The 25,392-nt window shown below is 38.2% G+C and overlaps 1 pseudogene across 1 annotated transcript; it reads left to right on the plus strand.

Moving 5' to 3' along the window:
* The first annotated feature begins 2,016 nt into the window (after positions 1–2,016).
* On the plus strand, positions 2,017–2,878 carry LOC309558708 (olfactory receptor 5V1-like; annotated as a pseudogene). The gene has a single exon. The product of its transcript is annotated as an olfactory receptor 5V1-like (transcript).
* Positions 2,879–25,392: the final 22,514 nt, after the last annotated feature.

Genomic DNA, 25,392 nt, shown 5'->3' on the forward strand with positions numbered 1-25,392 from the left:
ATATATATATATATATATATACGTATATATATATATATATAATATATGTATACATAATATATGTATACATATATATATATATATATATATATATATATAATATGTATAATAAATGTATACAGTTGGTTTGGGCTGCTCATTCACAAGAATTACATGCTTTCAGCACCTAAAATAATGGTACCGCTTTCAGCACCTAAAATCCAAAAGAATCATACCGCCAGGGAGGTTAAGGACTTATTTACACTTATTTGATATCATTGAATTATTTTTTTCATATTTTTTTTTGGGAGATTGCACTTTTGCAAAGTGCACTTTGTAAATGTTTTTTGCACTTTTGCACTTTATGTTAATTATTTTTATATGACTTTGCTTTATATTGATTAAGGTATCATATATTTATATAATTTTTCCAGCACTTTGTTAGTGCACCACACATTTCATGTGACCTTGCACTTTATAGATTTAGGGTACCATAGTTATTTAGCACTTTAAGGGCAGCACAACACTAATACCCATTATATGTTTTTTTTAGTCACTTCCTATTGTATCCACAGAACTTAACTTTCCTATGATTTTGTTAAGATCCTTATCATAGACGCATAAAGAGGACTTTCCTTGTGTTTTTCCTTTAACAATTTTGCATGTTTTGTTACTCTACAGCAAGTGCAATATACAAGTAAAAAATAAGGGTTGCTGTATATAAATATTGATTTGAATTAGCTTCACCATAATCTAAGTGAACATTGACATTACAAAGCAAAAAATCTCTACTCTGAGATATTTATATTTGTAACTTTTGCTTCCTGTGAACAAATATTTAATTTTATATGGAGAAATTGACTTGGCATTTTCATTTATTGCTGTTATGTCATAGATTTCCCATAGATTGGGATGTAAAATTAATTAGGTGAAATGGGTCTGTAGATAGTATTAAAAATACACATGTGTGACATCATGACTGTAATTTTTTCTTCCATTAACATGTTTTAGGACAACATTGTAAAAAAATATGTTATGCCAAAGCTTGTCAATGAAGAAAAAGACAATGACGTTAACCTGTGTTGCATTAACCTGAAGTTAAAGCAGTATTAAAGCCAAAGCAAAAAATTGAATATACTGCAGCTTAGCAATCATTAGATGTGGTGGATGTATTCATTTTTTTTTTTTTTTTTAAAGGCTTTTTTCCCCCTGTTCTTATCTAGTGATCTGACCAGTGACAAACCTTCTGAATTAGGGTGCCTACACTCTGGATAAATGAGCACAGGGTCACATTTGGTCAGCAGCTTTGTCAGTCTGGGGGGGGGGGGGGAGTGTTAGATGTACTGGAAGATTTAAATACAGTAACAATACAAAGCTAAACTCCAGCTAACACTTTATAACCAGTTACAGCAAATTGTTTTTTTCATTTTGGGATAAAGGTTTTCCATAAATAAATAAACTCTAATCATTTTAAACATCCATGTTAGTGTTAAAGGGTTTGTCTCATCCCTGCAACTGTAAGAGAGCTTGTTCTGTTAAAAAAAAACGGACTTACTAGCTGGATCACCAGATGAAAATATAAGAAAGAAAGCCTAAAAAAGAAAACAAATAAAGCCATTACATCTAAGAAATGGTCAGCTGAAATATAATAAATGATTTATTTTGGGTTTAATACTACTTTAGGAATAGCAATGTCTGAATAAGTCAGTTTTGGAATCAAACCATTCAGTTTTCTGTTCTCAGTTTCTTTTATGAAACAGTCCTAGCTGCAAGTGAAGAAAGTTTGTTCAGCGTGACAGACACGGCAGTGATAGATGTTCAAGCCATAACACATATTTTTTGAGTAGCTACTATAAACAGGAATTTTGAAATACCCCAAAAAATAATATATAATATCTCAAAATATATATATCTCTCTATTATATTTTAAAGGATGCTTTCAAGAAATGGTACATTGGTTGTGAAATGTATTCTTCTTGGATTTTCTACTCATCCACATATTCAGGTTTTACTTTTTTTATCTTTTTGCTTGTGTACATGATCCTTTTGATTGGAAATTTTCTTACCATAGTTCTGATTTTAACAGACACCGATCTTCACACACCTATGTATTTCTTTCTTTCAAACCTTTCTTTTCTGGATCTCTGTTATTCAACTACAACCATACCAAGGATTCTGAGAGATTTGGTGTCAACAAAGAAAATAATCTCCTATGCAGAATGTGCAATGCAACTATACATACATGTCAGCTTAGGGGTAATGGAGTGTATTTTGCTTGCCATAATGGCGTATGATCGTTTTGTAGCTATATGTTATCCATTACACTACACTACCATCATGAGTAAGAAGGTCTGTGTCAGAGCAGTTGTTCTTTATGGTCATTTGGATTCCTTGCTCCTATTACACATGTGATTCTTACATTCAAAGTAGATCTTTGTGGGAACAATAAAATAAATAATTTTCTGTGTAATATACCAGAATTCTTATCTCTGTCGTGTAAAAACACTATTTTCCTTGAACTTTTTGTTTTTGTATCTGGAGTGATTATTGTAATCACTCCTGTCATATTGCAATTTCCTATGTTTAAATAATCTTGAGCATCCTAAAAATTGCATCAACCGATGGACAAAAGAAAGCCTTTTCTACATGTGGATCTCATATTATTGTTGTGACAATATTTTATGGTTCAGGTATAACTGACTATATGATACCAAAGTCAAGAATGAAACCTGGAACAGACAAACTTATTACCGTATTTTATTGCATTTTAACTCCAATGTTAAATCCTGCCATTTACACGCTTAGAAATAATGATGTTAAAAAAGCATTTCTTAAATTTAGAAGTAGCTACCGTATTTTTCTGCTAACAATAGCAAATTTTGTCATGATTAGACAATGAGAGTTTTATCTATGGGTATCCTTAGAAGACTCCAATGGTCCATGGATCTTTGGAGGAAAAGTGTATTTGCTAGTTTGGATGCATGCAGCCAGTAGCTACCATCTAACAAGACTCCAGGAGTTTATGCTGAAAGAACGGACAATTGCAAAAATAATGTGTGATATAGAACTTGCTTGTCAGTGTAAGGCCCCTTTCACACTTGTGCGACTTGTCCTGCAACTTGGGACTGCAAAGTCCCATGACAAGTTATACTCCATGATTTCCAATAAGTACCGTTCATACCTGTGCGACTTCAAGTCGTAACGACTTCAAAGTAGTCCGTGCACTACATTGGGCCGATTGTAATGCATTTTGAGGTCCATAGACATAGGTATTGCTTCAAGTCCAGTCAAAATCGCGGCAAAATCGTGGTAAAACAATTTTGCAGTAAAATTGCGAGACTTTTAGGTCACATAAGTGTGAAAGGGGCCTAAGTCCTAAAGAACATTTTGCAAGTTGGATTAGGCTGGCTTGTCAGAAGTTATCTTGTGGCTAGTCTTACATAGGATGTTTTACAAAGTTTTATGAAAATCCAATTAGAATTTTAGATCCTAATAAAAATCACTGATGAAAAAGTAATGGGATATGTTGTACAATCATTAATATACAGTTTATAAAAGATATCTTTCACATTGTAATTTTGCTCTACTTTAAGTAATGATCCAATATTGATATAATTCCTAAAAACCGAAAGTTGCAAAATGCAAAAATGTAATCTATTTCTTCAATTTCTATCAGTCATCAACAATTCTTCCCAAGCAGTCCCTTAGTGGCCAGAAGTGATTAGCCAAAGACACTTGTGTTGGGTTTCAGCAACTGTTCTGCCTCTTTTTTAGGCTATAAGGGAAGGGATTAGCAAACAAATTGCATGGGAAGCTATGAACTGCCATGGGGACATGTACCAGTGCAAAAAAATAATAATTCTGTTTTGCTGGGAAATTGAAATTTTAAGAATGCAAAACCCCATTAAATAACTTGCCCAGGGGATGTCCTGGCCCTGCCAGTAAAGTGACCCATCTGTGCAATGTATACAAAAACTACTACAGCAACACTGGCTTTTAGAAAGAAAAAAGTGTTCTTAAATTGCAAGCAAAATTACAGTTCCCAGTTGCTTCAGCAGCTGGGGATTCCATCCATCTATATCAGACCCTTATTCTAGATAATGGAGACAAGGTGCTCCCCCATTTTGAGGGTGTGGGGCCTGGCATTGTTCAGGATCCATAGCCATGTAAGTGAAGAACCAGTGATGTCACTGGTTGTTAAGGACTTGTTGGTGCCTGCACCCACTTCAATCCCTAACAACCATCAACAACAAAAAGTTTTCATATATAATAACAGAAGTAGAACCACTATTACATGATGTGACATTGGCATGACGTTCCGCTCCCACTGAATGGGTAAATGTTCAGGCATTTTTCCAAACACCCAAGAAGACAAGGTTCAGTCTGGACTTACAATATGTTCTGACTAAACTTTAAGCTCATTCCTACTGGCCAGCAAAGGGATCTTCCTTCTCAAACTAGCTCTTGCAGCTGTATGAAAATGGTCCTCTAGTGGGGTAGGTTGTATCTGAATGTTGGACATTTTGATTATATTGCAGAAATGAGAAAGTTGACATCTCTGGTACCAATAGCCCATGGCTGTGGGTTCAAATGGACCTGGTCCTTCAGAAATAAGGCTAAGCTCATTTTCTATCACTGTAGCTATTCTACAGTGGTCAACTTTGAGCCATGGGCTAAAGGCCAGAGCTCGCTCAGCGGGGGGAAATGCTGGATTAATAAACAAAGGTGTCATAGGACCTTTATATTGAGACACCTGAAATGTATGACTAATCCTATCCCAGGTAGCAAGAGTTTGCTTTGTTGTATGTGGTAATGCTTTAAGATCCTTCTTCAGGTTAGGAAAAACCCAAGGTAGAGCCTGTAGATCCGATAATGGCTTTGTTCCTTCCAGCTGAACCCATAATTTCTTATATAATATAATGTCACCATCACCTCAGAGGCACTTGCCTCTCCTTTAGTTTTATCAATTGTTTTGAAGTGTATTCTGGGACAATGATCATCCCAAATAAAAGCAGTAAGCAGTTGTCATGGTGTTTTGAAATATATAATTGGAATAGCAATTGGTAGTGTCTGGAAAATATAGAGGAACCTAGGGAGTACATTCTGCTTAAGGACATTGATCCTACCTAACCATGACAGGTATTTTACTGAATAAGTACTATTTGGACTTTATTTAACATATTAAGATAGTTCAAAAAGAAAATCTGCGATAGATTTGTAGAAATTAGAATTCCCAGATATCTTAAAGGGGAGGACCATCTTACCATCTTATCAAAAAAATATTAAGTCCTACTTTTTGTAGCTGTGTCAAAGATATTTAGGACCTCAGACTTAGAAAGGTTCACATTAACCCTTTTAAGCCGATCGTTCACAAATATAAAGCCCCACTTGACTGGGATTTTTTTTCGTGGGGCCGCATATTTGCACATTTCCCTTTGTGCTCCCTATTCTGGGTCACCTAATCAGTGTGATTAGTCACTGTGAAGCCTGCCACTGTGTTTTCTTGCTCTGTGAATGGAGGACTACATTACTTCTCTCTCTTTTCTTGCAGAGAAAAAAAAAAAAAGTATGTGTAAAAATAATGAAATAAATAATAATAAAATGATGAAATTTAAAAAATACTAAAAAAGACCTAGATCAAGGTATGAGCTAGGTCAGGGCTAGTGTTTAGGCCAAGCAGGATAAGAGTTGGCGCATCACACATACCTATATAGCATCAAGGGGTATGCAGTTCATGTATAGTCATTAATCTGGTGTAGTTGATGGCTGAAATAGATTACACTCAGGGCCAGCTCAGCTGCAGAGAGAAGTCAGCTCTGAAAGTGATAATAAAAACAAAAAGCAGAGCGCCTCTAAGTGTTATCAGTTTAATTAAAAGGGTAATGCAGGTACAGGAAAACTGCTCACATTTAAAACAGTATAAAATAGCTCATCTGTTAGGTGGTCTGCAGGAACACAGGGGTCCACGGCTGGATGTTAGTAGCTCCAAGAGATGGTGCAGGGGATGCTGAAGGAGGGAGATGTCTGGAGAGCCAAGAGACCAGATAGTAGGATGGTCAGCAGCTTCAGGAAGGTGTTCTGTTCCTCAAGGAGACACCTGGTGAGCCGAGAGACCGTTAGGTAGAATGGCTGTCGGCTTCAGAAGGGCGCCCTGCTCCTCAGTACATCCGGCGCCAACAGATAGGGGAGCCCAGCGTGACAGATCCAGCAGCCAAACGCACAACGCGTTTCTGAGCGTACGCAGTAGCTAGATGTTAACACCATATTATGATTAGAGCCGATGTATGTCTTTTTACCTTGTTAAATAACCTTTTTTTTTTTTTTTAATGCGATTTCATTTGTATGCGATTTTTTTTTATTTTCTTATTGCCGCTTTAAGTATTGTGGTCCCACTGTCCAGCCCATTTACAATGGCCACTTTAAGTCCATCTGTATCCACCCAGCTTGAGTGCTGGCTTCCTATAAACTTGTTCAGCTCTTCTGTGTCATGCCACTGCACTTGAGAAAGGAGCGCGCACGCCCTGTGAGGCTACTGCGCACGCTCAGAAACGCGTTGTGCATTTGGCTGCTGGATCTGTCACGCTGGGCTCCCCTATCTGTTGGCGCCGGATGTACTGAGGAGCAGGGCGCCCTTCTGAAGCCGACAGCCATTCTACCTAACGGTCTCTCGGCTCACCAGGTGTCTCCCTGAGGAACAGAACACCTTCCTGAAGCTGCTGACCATCCTACTATCTGGTCTCTTGGCTCTCCAGACATCTCCCTCCTTCAGCATCCCCTGCACCATCTCTTGGAGCTACTAACATCCAGCCGTGGACCCCTGTGTTCCTGCAGACCACCTAACAGATGAGCTATTTTATACTGTTTTAAATGTGAGCAGTTTTCCTGTACCTGCATTACCCTTTTAATTAAACTGATAACACTTAGAGGCGCTCTGCTTTTTGTTTTTAGTGTTTAGGCCAAGGTCAGGGTCAAAGGTGAGGGTCAGAATGTTTTTATGGATAGGATTTTTTTTTTGAATTAGTATCTGTGTCAGTTAGGACTTTTTTTTACTGAAGCTAAAGAGTGCAAAATTAGTCGCAAAATTGCAGAGAAACCAATCAGCTTCCAGGTTTTATTGCCAAAGTTTAATTGAACAAGCTGAGGTTAGAAGCTGATTGGTTTCTATGCAGAAATCTGACTAATTTTGCCCTCTATAGTTTTAATAAATAAACCCCTTATTGTCAATGTCAGTGTGTTTAAGGTAGGGTAAAAAAAAAGCAAAATGCTCACTATAGTTTTTGGGCTGTACTATGGGTACAAACAACAAATAGCATACACATAGAGGTGCATCTAACAAAATTAGAATATCATCAAAAAGTGAATTTATTTTAGTACACACAGGGTGATATTTTTCAAGCATTTGTTTTTTTTTTTTTTAATTTTGATGAATATGGCTTACAGCTAGTGAAAACCCAAATTTCAGTATCTCAGAAAATTAGAATATTACATGAGACCAATGCTGCGCTGACTTTGGACTTTAAAAAACACAGTGGACCAACACCAGCAGATGACATGGCTCCCCAAATCATCACGAACTGTGGACAATTTTGCATTTCATTTGGAAATCAAGGTTCCAGGGTCTGGAGGAAGAGTGGAGAGGCACAGAATCCAAATTGAATGAGGTCCAGTATGAAGTTTCCACAGCCTGTGATGAAATCTGCAAAACTAACCATTATGTGCAATTGGAGGAAAGATTTCACCCCCAATCCATCCGAAGCTGTGAATATGACCCAACTTCATTACTCCTATGAAAGAGCAATTGCTTTATATGCTGCCACCCTTCCAGCCCTTGACAAGAAATGGAAGCAGTGGTTTGAATGGGTAAACAATTGAGATCATTTATATCCTGTAGTATATTGAGTTCTCTGCACCCTGAACAGCCATTTTTATTGTTATTTGTGTCTTCATTATACACTCCATTATACACTCTATATTATATCGCATTTGAATATTGGCTGTATTATATATGTTTCCTAAATTGGATCAATTTTATTCAATTTTTTCCCTTTTCTCTGACTTGGATTGTGTTCAACTACTGTACTTTCTTGTATCTGAAAATTGTTCTCTTTTGAAACTCCAATAAAAGTTTTTAAACCATGAAGTAAGGGCTGGAGTCAATTTGTTAAAATCTTTACATACATTTTAAGGTCTATCCAAATCAAAGAAAAAGGCCAAAAATGAGAATATAATGCATGGTCCTTTTCAGGTTCAGGGAATACTTGTCCGGCCTTGGCTTTTGCCACTATGGAGTAGATTTAATGACTTGAATAGTTTGGGCGTTTTCCTCCTCAGTGACTAGTGTTTCTATAAGGAACTTGTCTCTACATCTAAGGAAGGTAATGAGGTATCTTTAATATAATCTGCTATGATTTCTTCTTTTGATTACAGTAGACAAAAAAGCCCCCTAAATTGGTGGGGCTATGTAGGCAACCAGACATCAAAAATTGTATATTGTTTGATAAAAAACGTTTTATTTTAATTGTGTAGCACCACCCCCTGAGGAGCTGCTGATTAGATTATTGGGTCTACGTCCTGCCTACAAACCCCTGGAATTGGTTTGAACCCTCCCTAGGCACAACTGACACGAAATGGGACTATAATACCAAATGGCTACAGGAGAACACAATTCAGGATATATCACCCCAATAAGTAATAATAACTTGTTACCTTTCTCCAGCCGAAGTCCCTCTGGGTGACACAAGGTGCAACACACAGACTTTTGCTTAACCAAAGTATCTTTACTGAGAATTAAAGTACAAGTTGACTCCATAAGACATCACAAGAGTCAACTAAGAAAGATAAAGTTAGTGTCACAATAATAAACAATATGATTAAGATAGCTATTTTTGTATACTTATGCAACTAAAAGATAACTCATAAGCTTTCTTTTACCCAATTCAGACTACACTTTACACGCGTCTAGTCTCTTGTATCAGGTAGGCAGAACCTATTTGAATCCCACACACACAGTTCCTTCCTTTTGGTTTGGAATCTTCGCTAGCAATCATTGGTGCACAAGCTATTTGTAATCCAAAAGTAAGGATATATAGTCAAAAAGGGTGAGAAAAAAAAGGTTACAATCACCCGCAATGTTACTGCGTAATTGGGCGTATGAATCTTCTTAGTGGTGCATATATAGGCCCCTGACACCTTATGTACTTGTGTTTAAATGCTTAGTCTCCTAGAAGGTGCACTAGGCCGCTGAGTGTACTGCGTACTATCTGAAGTATAGTTAGCACCTGCTAAAGTTACTTTCTTCCAAGCGAGAATCAAATTTGGGCATGTGCCCTGCTCACCAAACGGCCTCTTTCTTCAGGAGCTCTCCACCTCCGATTTCTGTCACCAGCCGTGCTTGTGGTTAGATGTGGGCGACACCAGTCTCTGCAGAGCATCAATGGGTTCTCTGGGTTATCTTCTTTACTGAAGATGAAACGCTTCCACTCAGTCACTTCAGGCCCAGGCTTCAGGCCTAGTCCGCAGCATCAGCCCACAGCACTTGCTTCCTTCTAGGTGTTGTGTGAGGAGACAAGAGAGAGAGCCTGGCTCCTCCCTTCCTTTATAAAGCCTCCCCCAAAAGGCTGTGCGGTGAAGCAATGCACCCTGGTATTCCAACGGAATTGTGGATATTGTAGTATAAAAGAACTTCTGATGAAAATCACCAAACTGCAGTGTGGCAGTTTGGCCACTAGATGGAGCCGAGTTCCTGAAAATGTCTAGCAGCAGTCTTTTACAACTTGTATAAGGGGAGACCCCGCTACAATTGTGTAAAAGTGAGAGTAACATAACTCAATAAGGTCATAGAAAAAATACAACATGACAATGATCAATATGTATATACACAATTAAAATACTGTCACGGCTTGCAGCAAATGATCATCAGAATATATGGAACATCAGTGTAACAGTATCTCCAAGACCCGACACGTTTCAGGTAAAACCTTTCCTCAGGGGTATATTATATGAAGTTGTACATGTTCCTGCATCATAATAATAGAAGAAAATCATTTTAATCATGCAACAGTTGTGTTTACATGTGCATAAAATGCGTCATCATTGTACAATAAACAGTTACATACCGGGTGAGCCATGATATATCCATATACAACATGCTTTATACTTTGCACTTCTGGAGGAGTTCTGTTAGCTTGAGGACTTTGGTCCTGTTTTAAGACATACAAATGTCCAAACCGACAAAGAATCCTCAAATATATGTATTCATTTAGGAACCAAATGGTGTTTGGGGATCCTGATAGTCTTACTCAGCAACACAGAGGAACAAATATCTATACACTTCCAACATCTAGGTACTAACCTTTTTATTTATTGTTATAATCTAGGTATATACTTCTGATTATCTCATTATCTATTTTAACCCCTTTCATAAATTCTTAGTATATAGTGAGCTCTTGTCATTTAAATCAATATTACTTCCAGCCACCTTTTTCAACATAGCCCTGATGCACTTTATATATCAATGTCTCTTAAGGAAAGGCCCACCTCTAGAATGCAGAGATACCATTGGCTCACTTTTTCAGTGAGGACCTCCGTGAGCTATTGATTGATACCAGGCGGGAGTGGCTCCCCCATCCTGACAAGTGTGGTGCAGCTGAGACAATTATATCTGTCTCCCAGTTCTTTCCCGTTCTTCTTTTTCTTTGGTTTTCATTTACAGGGCTTTGGTCACCAGGAACATTCTATTTGGTATGTAACTGTTTATTGTACATGAATTAATTAACACGTCCGCACAATCACATTCCTGCACCATCACCCCAAAAATAGATAGTCAAAAAACTATTTCTAGAGCAGAGGGCTATGTCGGTGCTAGATCAACCGCCTTGAGACAGAAATCACACAAAGATTATAAAATAGAAAAAAGCTTTAATAAGAATACATCCAGTAAAAATACTATACAACATGTACAGTAAATAGACAATACTAAACACATGAAGACATAAATCAAATGTGGACCTCCCGATATAACCTACCCACACCCTGCCCCATACAGGTGCATAAGAGAATGCCCCATAGTGGCGCAAGGTAAGGGTGACCAATGCATTTCACCTAATCGGCTTCTTCAGGGAAGGGTAGGTGTAGAGGATTCACAATAATATTATAAAATCAAGGATGGTCCCATAAATAGATAGAGGTGCTTGCAAGGCGGCTAATTCGCAAATCAATTTACATCAGACCGCACCTAACTCAGAGCCTTTTCCTGAAAACTCAGTAGGTGCTGTTTATTTATGACAAGGATTAGATCCACAGGACTTTAAACAAGAAGAAGAAATATATATATATATATATATATTCCACCATACTTGGGATAGAGGCGTGCAGACAGGCTAGGGCATTGTATATATAGTTCATATTCCTATCGCACACCTTCCTGGTTTGTAGGCTCGTGTATGTTGGGTGCTGAAGCGATCACCAGTTGGCAACTGGATTAGTTACAAGTAAATACATATTCGCCAGCACACCAAGAATCTTGCGAAAGCAGTCCAAAACTTTTATTCAAGTTACGATCACATCAAAAAATAGTGCAACGTTTCGGAGCCGCACAGGACCCCTTCGTCAGGCATATGGAATTCTATGGGTGAGCCATACTAGTGACCCTTGGAAAGCGCTGGTAAGCCGCCCCAGCCCCTAAAGTCTAAAAGGTTGCTGTGGGTGCAGACTTTAGGGGCTGGGGCGGCTTACCAGTGCTTTCCAAGGGTCGCTAGTATGGCTCACCCATAGACTTCCATTACAGCAGCCTTCTCAGAGATTTGTTACACAACTCCCTGGAGAGGGACGTCGTCTGAGGGCTCTGGATGAATTTAAAAGGAAAAGCTTGAAGTGTTTGGTGCTTTATGGTCCAATGCCCTAGCCTGTCTGCACGCCTCTATCCCAAGTATGGTGGAATATATATATATATATATATTTCTTCTTCTTGTTTAAAGTCCTGTGGATCTAATCCTTGTCATAAATAAACAGCACCTACTGAGTTTTCAGGAAAAGGTTCTGAGTTAAGTGCGGTCTGATGTAAATTGATTTGCGAATTAGCCGCCTTGCAAGCACCTCTATCTATTTATGGGACCATCCTTGATTTTATAATATTATTGTGAATCCTCTACACCTACCCTTCCCTGAAGAAGCCGATTAGGCGAAATGCATTGGACACCCTTACCTTGCGCCACTATGGGGCATTCTCTTATGCACCTGTATGGGGCGGGGAGCGGTAGGTTATATCGGGAGGTCCACATTTGATTTATGTCTTCATGTGTTTAGTATTGTCTATTTACTGTACATGTTGTATAGTATTTTACTGGATGTATTCTTATTAAAGCTTTTTTCTATTTTATAATCTTTGTGTGATTTCTGTCTCAAGGCGGTTGATCTAGCACAGACATAGCCCTTTTTGCTCTAGAAATTGTTTTTTAAATGTTTATTGTACATGGATGATGCATTTTATGCACATGTAAACACAACTGTTGCATGATTAAAATATTTTTTTTCTATTAATATGATGCAGGAACATATACAACTCCATATAATATACCCCTGAGGAAAGGTTTCACCTGAAACGCTTCGGGTCTTGGAGATACTGTTATACTGATGTTCCATATATTCTGATGATCATTTGCTACAAGCTGGGACAATATTTTAATTGTGTGTATACATATTGATCATTGTTGTGTTGTATTTTTTCTATGACTCTATTGAGTTATGTTACTCTCACTTTTTTACATTTAAAATAAAAAGTTTTTTTTATCAAACAATATACAATTTTTAATGTCTGGTTGACTACATAGTCCCACCCATTTAGGGGGCTTTTTGGTCTACTGTGATACTATTGGGACGATGGCCCCCAACATCATGGATTCCGAATGATGATGTATTCCATACATCTTCTTGTGATTAAGTAACCATTGAATACGTTTGCTCAGGAATGTTATACAACGCTTTGATAATGTTAGTTCCCTGGTTGTAATGCTGGTGCTTTTTCTATGCTGTCTGTGCCATTTACTTGAAAAAAATAAAGTGTTCTAGAATACTGACACTTTTCTAAAACTTATTTTCAACAAGCTTGTTCAGGGTCTGTGACTCAAAAGAACTAAAAGCAAAACTCAATCAAAAAAAAAAAAAAGACTTACAGTCTATTAAAAGGTAAATCTAAAACTAGTTTTTACTGGGTATTATACCTTCAATCCATAGTTGTTCCTGCAGTTCTTATTTACTCCACAAGGTTGAATGACAGCCAGCATTAGTCAATCAACTTCCTCTTAGCGCAAGTTGTCATGAACCCGTCCCCAACCTGTGATTAGCTCATCTCTCTGTCACTCTGCTGTCTCCTCCCATCAGTATATCAACTGACTGGCTCTCATGCTGCACCTTTCATTCCCACTCGGCTCACAGGGACTGCAAAATGCTAATACAAATTCAAGTTCAGGTACTTACACTTCTTGCATTTAAAAAAATAAATTTAACAACATATCAATGAACACAGAACTTCATTTTTATGTGTCATTTATATCTACCTAGAGTTCAGCTTTAAAGGGTAACTCCCCTTTGGTGGAAAAAGATAAAGTAATAATAATACTACTAATAATAATAATAAGGAATATACAATAACTATACAAGCCATATTGTAATTTATTGTTATCAAAAATTACCTTTCCTTTTCAAACCTCGACACTGTCATTTTCTGTACAATAAATGCAATATGACAACCTAGAGGGCCTCTGTAAACTGTTGGTATACAGAACAACCCCAGAAATGTCATTCTCTGCTTATATGAATAAATCTGCACTAAGATACAAGTAAAATTTTAGGCATCTGCTGCAACATACAGCTGCAAGAAAAAGTATGTGAACCCTTTGGAATGATATGGATTTCTGCACAAATTGGTCATAAAATGTGATCTGATCATCTTCTAAGTCACAAGAATAGACAATCACAGTCTGCTTAAACTAATAACACACAAAGAATGAAATGTTATTGAACACACCATGTAAACATTCACAGTGCAGGTGGAAAAAGTATGTGAACCCTTGGATTTAATAACTGGCTGAACCTCCTTTGGCAGCAATAACTTTAACCAAACGTTTCCTGTAGTTGCAGATCAGACGTGCACAACGGTCAGGAGTAATTCTTGACCATTCCTCTTTACAGAACTGTTCCAGTTCAGCAATATTCTAGGGATGTCTGGTGTGAATCACTTTCTTGAGGTCATGGCACAGCATCTCAATCGGGTTAAGGTCAGGACTCTGACTGGGCCACTTCAGAAGGCATATTTTCTTCAGTTTAAGCCATTCTGTTGTTGATTTACTTCTATGCTTTGGGTCATTGTCCTGTTGCAACACCCATCTTCTGCTGAGCTTCAGCTGGTAGACAGATGGCCTACAGTTCTCCTGCAAAATGTCTTGATAAACTTGGGAATTCATTTTTCCTTTGATGATAGCAATCCGTCCAGGCTCTGACGCAGCAAAGCAGCTCCAAACCATGATGCCCCCACCACCATACTTCACAGTTGGGATGACATTTTGATGTTGGTGTGCTGTGCCTCTTTTTTGCCACACATAGTGTTGTGTGTTTCTTCCAAACAACTCAACTTTGGTTTCATCTGTCCACAGAATATTTTGCCAGTACTGCTGTGCTCTTGCAGTCATCTTTACAGGATGGCCACTCCTAGGGAGAGTAGCAGCAGTGCTGAACTTTCTCCATTTATAGACAATTTGTCTTACCGTGGACTGATGAACAGCAAGGCTTTTGGAGATACTTTTATAACCCTTTCCAGCTTAATGCAAGTCAACAATTCTTAATCTTAGCTCTTCTGAGAGCTCTTTTGTGCGAGGCATCATTCACATCAGGCAATTCTTCTTGTGAAAAGTAAACCCAGAACTGGTGTGTGTTTTTTTTTTTATAGGGCAGGGCAGCTGTAACCAACACCTCCAATCTCATCTCATTGATTGGACTCCAGTTGGCTGACATCTCACTCCAATTAGCTCTTGGAGATGTCATTAGTCTAGGGGTTCACATACTTTTTCCACCTGCACTGTGAATGTTTACATGGTGTGTTCAATAAAAACATGGCAACATTTCATTCTTTGTGTGTTATTAGTTTAAGCAGACTGTGATTGTCTATTGTTGTGACTTAGATGATGATCAAATCATATTTTATGACCAATCTGTGCAGAAATCCATATCATTCCAAAGGGTTCACATACTTTTTCTTGCAGCTGTAAATGTCATTTTTATTAAAACACTCCCACAGGGTTAATCCCTGCTAAAGGGATGCAGACACAGCGCATTTCCTCATCAGAAGCCCGAATTGCATCAGCTGCTGATAATACATAAGTCATTCCCATTCAGTATCATTATCCAAAAATACAAAGTGGAATATACAGCTTTTTCTTCAGAGAAGAAACATGAAGGAACCTGAAACAAAATTTGTTAAAATTCTTGCAGTGTACACAGCTCACCCAGAGGGGATTGTTTATTTCTCATCAAAAGTGGAGTTTATCCTTAGGTAAGACACAAATGAGTTGTTTTGCTAAATCAGGACAGTGCAAAATCTGGTGCAGCTGTACATTGTTGAAAATCAGCTTCTAACTCCAGCTTGTTCAATTAAGCTTTGAGAAAAAATCCCTGGAAGTTGATTGGTTTCTATGCAGAGTTGCACCAGATTTTGCAATTTCCAGTTTTAGTAAATCAATCCAGAGAGTCATATTCATTTGCAGAAGGAGACTAGCAATGGCAGCCCCCATACTTCTCTTTTGCCTGCATTGCTTTAACCCACTAGGATCTTTCCAAAAAAAAAAATATATATATATATTTGCTTTGTGTATAATGACTCTTTTCCCTTTCAAATGCTGATACAGGTAATGTACGTGTATAGTTATGTCAATAAAGTTGTTTTTATTGATTAGAATAAAGAGTATTTATATATATATATATATAGATATATTAGTTTGAAAATATCTCTGTCTTTTGAGTTTGCACTTTAGTTACATAAAATAGGTAAACAAAAAAATAAAATAAAATACAAATTTTTGCAATGCCTATAACATTTTTTATAGGCATTGCAAAAAAAAAAAAAACTTTTGATCATTATTTTGTTAGTACCATTACAGTACAGCTCTAAATTTTCAGCCTCATTCTGACTTCAAACTTTTTTCTTTGTCATCTTTACTATTTTGATTACTATTTTTGTCACCCTTAGGCCCCTTTCACGTGGACCAGATCCATTTTCAGCAGGGAATCTGTCCACTGATCCCCTGCTTAGCTGAGCAGGGCGGCTGGGTGACAGGTCCATGTCTGCTTAGCTCATGCAGATAGGACACGGACACAGCCTGCTCTGCTCTATGGATAGTCAAATGTAAATGGACTGGCTGTTTACATGGGCCAGATGGAGGGGAACAGACCCCTATCCGTTTGTTTTTGCCACATCGAATCAGAAGTAGCTGGGTGTAAACGGACACAAGCCCATTTACATCCGACAGCCCATAGAGGAGAATGGAGATTCCAATCGAGTCTGCCTGAAAATTGGACAAGCAGACCTGATCAGACCTTTCGCGTGAAAGAGGCCCTACCTGTCAGATTTAGTCATTAGTTTCACTTGTCAGGTTTGACTTTCTTCCTTAATAGTCAGCCACAGTAGTCTGCCCCAGTCATCATCTTTTCTCATCATCTTCACTCACAATCCTAACTTGTCATACTCACTCATCACTCACAGTTTACTCACATTCTCACATAGAATGTATTTTTTTATTATTCGCTGTCTATTGTATCCCCATAAAATTAACTTTCCTATTGTTTTGTTGAGATGCTGACCATTTTGTAAACCCGTTACATAGTTGAAAAAAGACCATCTGGTTCAGCCAATAAAAAACAAAAAACAGTATAGAAAACACAACCATACAATCCCATATACACAATCCTATACCCGCAGTTGAAAATAAAGAAGGGTTGGGACTTTATATGAGAGACACGACAAAAAAAGGTTAGCAGGACAAAAATACCATATTTATTGATGCATACAAAAAATATGGACATGATAAAATGATTATAAACATGATATACAATTGTGTAAAGAATGAAATGATAAAAAAACTAATACATGACCCCAATCCAAGTTCATAGAGACCAGCAGGGCAATAAGCATGAGTAAGGAAGTAATTATATAAGGTCATGACATCCATAACTGACGCGTTTCGTGGACTAGATTTCGCCACTTCTTCAAGAGTAGATGTATGATCTATGTCTAATAGAAAACATGCGTATAAGGAATTGCAGTCATGATGGTGAATAAAAACTGGGAAGGGGAGGGAAGGGGAGACAAGCTACCACATTCCCAAAACTTACATAAAAACTCTGGCAGTGACTGGTACTGGAGGTAGAGGCATGGACCCAGGTGTCTCCCACGGGAGCTGAGGGCGCAGAAGGCCCGCGGATATGGCGAAAAAATGCCACACACAAGAGAGAGTGTGGGTTTAAGTGATTGGAGTAGTACTGGTAGCAACATGGGAAGGTATCTATATAGAATGAGTAATATTAAGTAGTAAATGAGTATATGCTATATAGAAAAACATCGTGCTACTAGAATAGTATAAGTGGAAAGTAGAAAAATCAAGTAATGCAATTGGTCCAAGTGACAGAGATAAGTGGAGAATGATAAGAGAGTATGAAGGGTAGACACCAAAGCCAAGTGTAGAGAAACCATTGTGGTGGAAAGGTGAACCATATGGATAATGCCTCAGAAGGAAAAGAAAGGTAGATAAATACACCCAACTGACTGCTGTAATGGAAATATTACCAAACAGTGTAAGCTGTGATAAAAGAAGATGTGCACAAAAAACAAAGGTAATGAAAATTTATGAAAAGAAAATACGAGAAGAGCAAATCCCAGACTTCCAGCCTTGTTTTGTCGTGTCTCTCATATAAAGTCCCAAACCTTCTTTATTTTAATTGAATTAGGGATGGAGACACACGTCAAATCCCACTGTGCGCCTCGTTTAAAGACCCGCACTTCCCCCCTCTTTTATCTATACCCGCAGTTGGTTCCAGCGAAAGGAGAAAAACCCCAGCAAAGCATGATCCAGGGGGAAAAATCCTTCCTGATTCCCCAAAAGGCAATCCAATATTCCCTGAATCAACTTTACCTATAAATATTAGTACCCAGTTATATTATTAAACCTAGTAAAGAATCCAGGCTTTTTTTAAAGCAATCTAGTGGGCTGGCCAGAACCTCAGGATGGAGTCTATTCCATATTTCACAGCTCTTACTGTGAAGAAACCTTTCCATATTTGGAGACTAAATCCCTTTTCCTCTAGATATAAAGAGTGCCCCCTTGTCCTCTGTGATTACCCTAAATTGAATAACTCAACACCAAGTTCACTATATGGACCCCTTATGTATTTATACGTGACAATTATATCCCCCCTTAATCTCCTCTTCTCAAGAGAGAATACATTCAGTTCCTCTAATCTTTCCTCATAGCTGAGCTCTTCCATATCTCTTATCAGTTTGGTTGACTTTCTCTGCACTTTCTCCAGTTCCCCGATATCCTTTTTAGGAACTGGTGCCCAAAACTGAACTGCATATTCCAGATGAGGTCTTACTAATGATTTGTACAGGGGCAAAATGATATTTCTCTCTCTGGAGTCCATGCCTCTCCTAATACAAGAAATGACTTTGCTTGCTTTGGAAACCGCAGCTTGGCATTGCATGCTATTATTAAGCTTATGATTTACCAGAACACCCAGATCTTTCTCCTCTATGAAATCCCTCAGTTCTACTCCCTCTAGTATGTATTATGCATGCATATTAGCCCCCGAAGTGCATAACTTTATATTTATCAACATTAAACCTCATTTGCCACATAGTTGCTCAATGAAACAGTGTATTGAGGTCGGCTTGTATGTTGGAGACATCCTGTAAGGAAGTTATTTCACTGCAAAGCTTGGTGTTATCTGCAAAGACTTAAACGGTACTTTTAATCCCAGACCCTATATCATTTATAAAGGTGTTTAAAAGTAAGGGTCCCAACACTGAACCTTGGGGTACACCACTGATAACCTTAGACCATTCAGAGTCAGCATCATTAACCACTACTCTCTGAATTTTATCTTTTAGGCAATTTTCTATCCATTTACAAACTGATCTTTCCAAGCCTGTAGACTTTACCTTTACACATTAGCCATGTGTGGGGAACTGTGTCAAACACTTTTAAAAAATTCAAGTATACTACATCCACAGCCACCCTTCTGTCCAAGGTTTTACTTACCTCCTCATAAAAAGAAATCAGGTTTGTTTGACAACTTCTGTCTTTCATGAATCCATGCTGTCTGTTGCTTAAAATATTTTCTTCCCGCAAGAACCCATCTATGTGGTCTTTTATTAAACTCTCCAGTATCTTCCTGACTATAGAAGTTAAACTAACAGGTCTATAGTTACTTGGCAAAGACTTAGATCCCTTTTTAAGTATAGGCACCACATTGGCCCTAAGCCAATCCAGTGGTACTATTGCAGTCATTAACAAGTTCCTAAAAATTAGAAACAAAGGCTTTGAAATGATAGAGCTCAATTCTTTTAAGATGCGTGGGTGGATGCCACCTGGTCCACCTTTATTCTGACTAAATATTTGTGGACCGTATCACTTTTGAGCCATTGTGGATTATTTAGGGTTGTGTTAATACCATCCTCATTATGGACATGAGCTCCCCCATGCTCTTTTGTAAAGCCGACTTTCCATTTTTTTACCCCTTAAAACATTGCGTCTGTTTTATTATTCTACAGAAAGTGCAATATGCAAGTTAGGAAAAGAATTTGCAGCACATGATTACTGAATGGAAGCAGCTTTTATATAAGCTGAGTAAACATTGGTATTACTAAATTAAATTTTTCTTCTCTGAGGTACCTATATCTGTAACTTTTGTTTCCTGTGAACATATGTCTAATCTTTATTTGGAAATTTCATAGAAATTGCCCCTATCTGCTGTTATGTCATAGATTTTACCAGAACTGATTGCAGAGAATTGCTATTAAACAGGGGCAAACAACTCTTAACACTGAACTCAACCTGCTCATTGTCCGTGGGATCTAAAATTAATGAGTTGAAATGGATATGTACATAGTACAAAAAATTCACACATAATATCATGACTGTAACTCTGGCATCCCCTTCATTAATATGTTTTAGGGCAAATTTTTAGAAAGATGTTGCTCCAAAGCTTTTCAGTGAAGAAGAAAACAGAAGTGTTAGCCTGTGTTTTATTTTAACACCATGGCAACTCTACTGGAAGTTAAAGTGATTGTAATTATTTTTTCATAAATAACAAACATGTCACATCTACCTGCTCTGTTTTGGAAGCTTCCTTTGGGGGCACTCATGCAGGCTTGATACCGAGCCCCGCTGCCTGCGCCTATAAAGGCAGGAAGTGCTGCTCGGTCCCGCCCAGCCCCCAGCTCTCTCATCACAGAATTTGATTGACAACAGCCACCACAGGTAAATATAAGAGGGGGCTGGGGGGGGGGGGATCATGCAGCGTGGCAGGGTCTTTACTGTAATGCAGAGAATACACTAGATTACAAATCCTTAATCCTTTAGGACCACTTTAAGAACAGCAATGTCTGATTAAGTCAGTTGTGGAATGAAACTAATGAAAACCAGTTTTCATTTTCATACATGTCGATCTTTTTAGAATCAAGCTCAGCTGCAAGTGAAGAAAGTTTGTCCAGCATGACATACAGAGCAGTGATTGATGATCAAGCAATAAGACATGTATGACAATTATAAAATACATTTTAACATACTCCAAACATTTTATAGTATCTAGAATATTTATATATATATATATATATATATATATATATATATATATATATATACACAGTATCTCACACCCCTCACATTTTTGTAAAAATGTTATATCTTTTCATGTAACAACACTGAAGAAATGACCCTTTGCTACAATGTAAAGTATTGAGTGTACAGCTTGTATAACAGTGTCAATTTTCTGTCCCCCTCAAAATAACTCAACACACAGCCATTTATGTCTAAACCACTGGCAACAGAAGTGAGTACACTCCTAGGTCAAAATGTCCAAATTGGGCCCAGTTAGCAATTTTTCCTCCCAGTGTCATGTGACTTGTTAGTGTTACAGGGTCTCAGGTGTGAATGGGGAGCAGGTGTGTTAAATGTGGTATTATCGCTCTCACTCTATCATACTGGTCACTGGAAGTTCAACATGGCACCTCATGGCAAAGACCTCTCTAAAGATCTGAAAAAAAGAATTGTTGCTCTACATAAAGATGGCCTAGGCTAAGAAGATTGCCCAAACTGAGCTGCAGCATGGTGGCCAAAATCAATACAGCAGTTTAACAGAAAAGGTTCCACTCAGAACAGGCCTTGTTATGGTGGACCAAAGAGCTTGAGTGCACATGCTCAGCATCATATCCAGAGATTATCTTTGGGAAAAAGACGTATGAGTGGTGCCAGCATTGCTGCAGAGTTTTAAGCGGTGGGGGTTTAGCCTGTCAGTGCTCAGACCATACGCTGCACACTGCATCAAATTGGTCTGCATGGCTGTCGTCCCAGAAGGAAGCCTCTTGTAAAGATGATGCACAAGAAAGCCTGCAAACAGTTTGCTGAAGAAAAGCAGACTAAGGACATGGGTTATTGGAACCATGTCCTGTGGTTTGATGAGACCAAGATAAACTTATTTGGTTCAGATGGTGCCAAGCGTGTGTGGCGGTAACCAGGTGAGGAGCACAAAGACAAGTGTGTCTTGCCTACAGTCAAGCATGGTGGTGGGAGTGTCATGGTTTGGGGCTGCATGAGTGCTGCTGGCACTTGGGAGCTACAGTTCATTGAGGGACCATGAATGCTAACATTTATTGTGACTTACTGACACAGAGCATGATCCCCTCCCTTCAGAGACTGGACGGCAGGGCAATATTCCAACATGATAACGACCACAAACACACCTCCGAGGCGACAACTGTCTTACTAAAGAAGCTAAGGTGATGGACTGGCCAAGCATTTTTCCAGACCTAAACCCTATTGAGCATCTGTGAGGCATCTTCAAATGGAAAGTGGAGGAGAGCAAGGTCTCTAACATCCACCAGCTCCCTGATGTCATCATGGAGGAGTGGAAGAAGACTCCAGTGGCAACCTGTGAAGCTCGGGTGAACTCCATGCCCTAGAGGGTTAACGCATTGCTGGAAAATAATGGTGGCCACACAAAATATTGACACTCTGGGCCCAATTTAGATATTTTGACTTAGGGGTGTACTCACTTTTGTTGCCAGTAGTTTAGACATTAATGGCTGTGTGTTGAGTTATTTTGAGGGGACGGCACATTTACATACAAGCCGTACACTCACTACTTTACATTGTAGCAAAGTGTAATTTCTTCAGTGTTGTCAGATAAAAAGATATTACAGTATAACATTTTTACAAAAATGTGAGGGGTGTACTCACGTTTGTGAGATACTGTGTGTGTGTATATATATATATATATATATATATATATATATATATATATTTGTTTGTTTTAAAATAGTGAAATTTCATCTTCTTGCATTTTCTACACATCTAAATATTCAAATAGTTTTTTCTTATCTTTTTATTTTCGGGTCCGGCAGTGTTGTGGGCATTGTGATTGACAATGGATTAACATCGTGGAACATTGTTTTTGATTTTTTAATAAAGGACTTGTCAAAAACTTGTGTTGTGTCTTTACTCACTTTTTACACTTTTTTGGTGAGTGGGTAGGGGTACTATGTTCCCCATACTCATGCACATGGGAGTGCTGGTATCTGGGGGCCCCCTTGTTAGACCCCCACAGCCACCACCCGGGGTAAGAGGCCCTTGTCCCCATCAACATGAGGACAAGATGCTTTGAGGTGGGGGCCAGAGTCCCAAAGAACCCCCACATGTTGAGGACATGTGGAGGAGGTTGCTCATCCGCTTGTTCTCCCCCCAATTTAAGGGACAGTTTTCTTTATATGGTTATCCTTTAAATATTCATAAACTGCATAGAAAAATAATATATTTTATAAATGGCTAGTTGGCCATTTTAAGGTTGTAAGAAAAAAAATGTTTTTAATTTTTTTAATTGAATGTTTTTTTTTTAACCGCTTGCCGACCGCCGCACGACTATTTACTGCGGCGGTCAGCCCCTCACAGGCAAAGCGACGTAGAGCTATGTCACTAGCCTGCGAGGCTCTAGGGAGCGAGCGCGCGCCACCGGAGGCGCGCTCCAGCTCCCGATCGGTCACGTTACACCGGAAGAAAGGCAGGTGGCTAATGTAAACAAAGACACCTGTCATTCTTCCCTGTGTAAGAATGGAGATCAGACGGTTCTACTATGTAAGACTGTTGATCTCTGTTTTTACACTAATAGCCACAGCCAATCACAGTTAAACCCCCCCCCCCTAGGACACACTTAACCCCTCCCTCTCCAATACAGTTAACTCCTTCACTGCCAGTGTCATTTTTACAGTAACAGTGCATATGTATAGCACTGATTACTGCAGTAATGTCCCTGGTAACCCGAAAAGTGTCAAAAATGTCAGTCAAGGGTCCAATCTGTCCGCCACAATTTCGCAGTCCCGCAAAAAAAATCGCAGATCGCCGCCATTACTCGTTAAAAAAAACAACAACAAAAATGACAAAAATCTTTCCCTTTGTTAGTAAACGCGATAACTTTTGCGCAAACCAATCAAAATACGCTTTTTGCGATTTTTTTACCAAACATATGTAGCATAAAACAAATTGGCCGAAAATGTTAAAAAATTTTGATTTTTATATTTTTTTGGGGGGGGGAATTTCATATAAAAAAATGTGAAAAATATTGTTATTTTTGCAAAATTGACGCTCTTTTTTTTTTTCATAGCGCATGATCAAAAAATCGCACAGGTGATCAAATACCACCAAAAGAAAGCTCTGTTTGTGGGAAAAAAAGGACATCAAATTAGTTTAGGTACAGCGTCACACGACCGCGCAATTGTCCGTTAAATTCACGCAGTGCCGAATCGCAAAATAGGCCCTGGTCAGGAAGGGTGTAAAATCTTCTGGGGCTTAAGTGGTTAAATGGAATTCTTTAGAAAGCATTTTAAATATTTGTTGTAGTATCACATCATTTTGACTTATTGAAAGAGCCCCAGTATCATACAAAAAAAAAAGTTTGAATACAATAGAATTCTTTGGAAAGTGTTTTAGGCATTTGTTGTATTATTAACTCATTGCGACCTAAATTAAAAGGACTTTATAGTTCCTTTGGGTAAATAATCTCCTATCTCTGAAGACATCCTATAGGAAGAAACGCGTGCCGTCACTACGTCACTCGGAGTCCGCGCTGCAGCCGGACACGAGTATCTTAGAATCTCCTCATTTGCTCCTTATAATCTTTTCAAGCGTGAATATACCATCTACATGTAAGTGCAATATTTTCTTTAATAAAAGTTTTGAAAGAGGTAATGCACTATTGGCCATCATTACTTTGCATGTACTTGCTGGAGAAGATGATATAAGCCTTTGATGAACCTTGGGAGCCTGCTATACCTGTCTGAAGGAAGAGAAGCAGTTTTACAATACCCAGGATCTCATAGAGCGTGTTATATAGATTGTTCTGGTAAGAGGCTATTTTGGTTTCTGCACCAGTGGTGAAGAGCACAGTTAATTTGTGTGGTCACATGAAGTGTTCGTTTGGAATATTATAATTTGCACTTATCTATCATCGGCCGGGTAAGGAGGGAATTCACCAGGTGGAGGGATCCCAACACCACCATTGAATATCACTTTAATCTCACATCTGTTTTGCGTCATCACATTATTGATTGAAGGAGTTTCATTGCTTTGGACTTTGGGATTTCATAATCATCTTTGTTTTATTTACATTTATTTTTTCATGTTTATTTGGATTTAGCGCACCACTTACTTTCACATATTCATTATTATCATTTCTGGTAGCGCACCTTTCTTTACATACAAATATTTGTTGTAGTATCACATCATTTTGACTTATTGAAAGAGCACCAGTATCATACAAAAAAAAAAAAAAGAGTTTGAATACAATGGAATTCTTTGGAAAGTGTTTTAGGTATTTGTTGTATTATTACCTCATTGCGACCTAAATTAAAAGGGCTTTATAGTTCCTTTGGGTAAATAATCCATTGGTTATATAAATTGATTGTTTATATTGTACCAAAAGATGTCTTATATTTTGTTTCATATTTAACATCTATTCCCATAAGTGAAACACTTTTTAGGATAATTATTTGTTATGGGATTTTACAAATAGGAAAACACACCTCACTTGTTTGGCTTTTAACAGCTCCCTAAGAGACATGACATGTTTAATTTAGAAATAAACTCTAGGGTTGTTCTCCCA

Source organism: Pelophylax lessonae (assembly GCF_965119305.1).
Source record: "Pelophylax lessonae genome assembly, chromosome: 6".
NCBI lineage: Eukaryota > Metazoa > Chordata > Amphibia > Anura > Ranidae > Pelophylax > Pelophylax lessonae.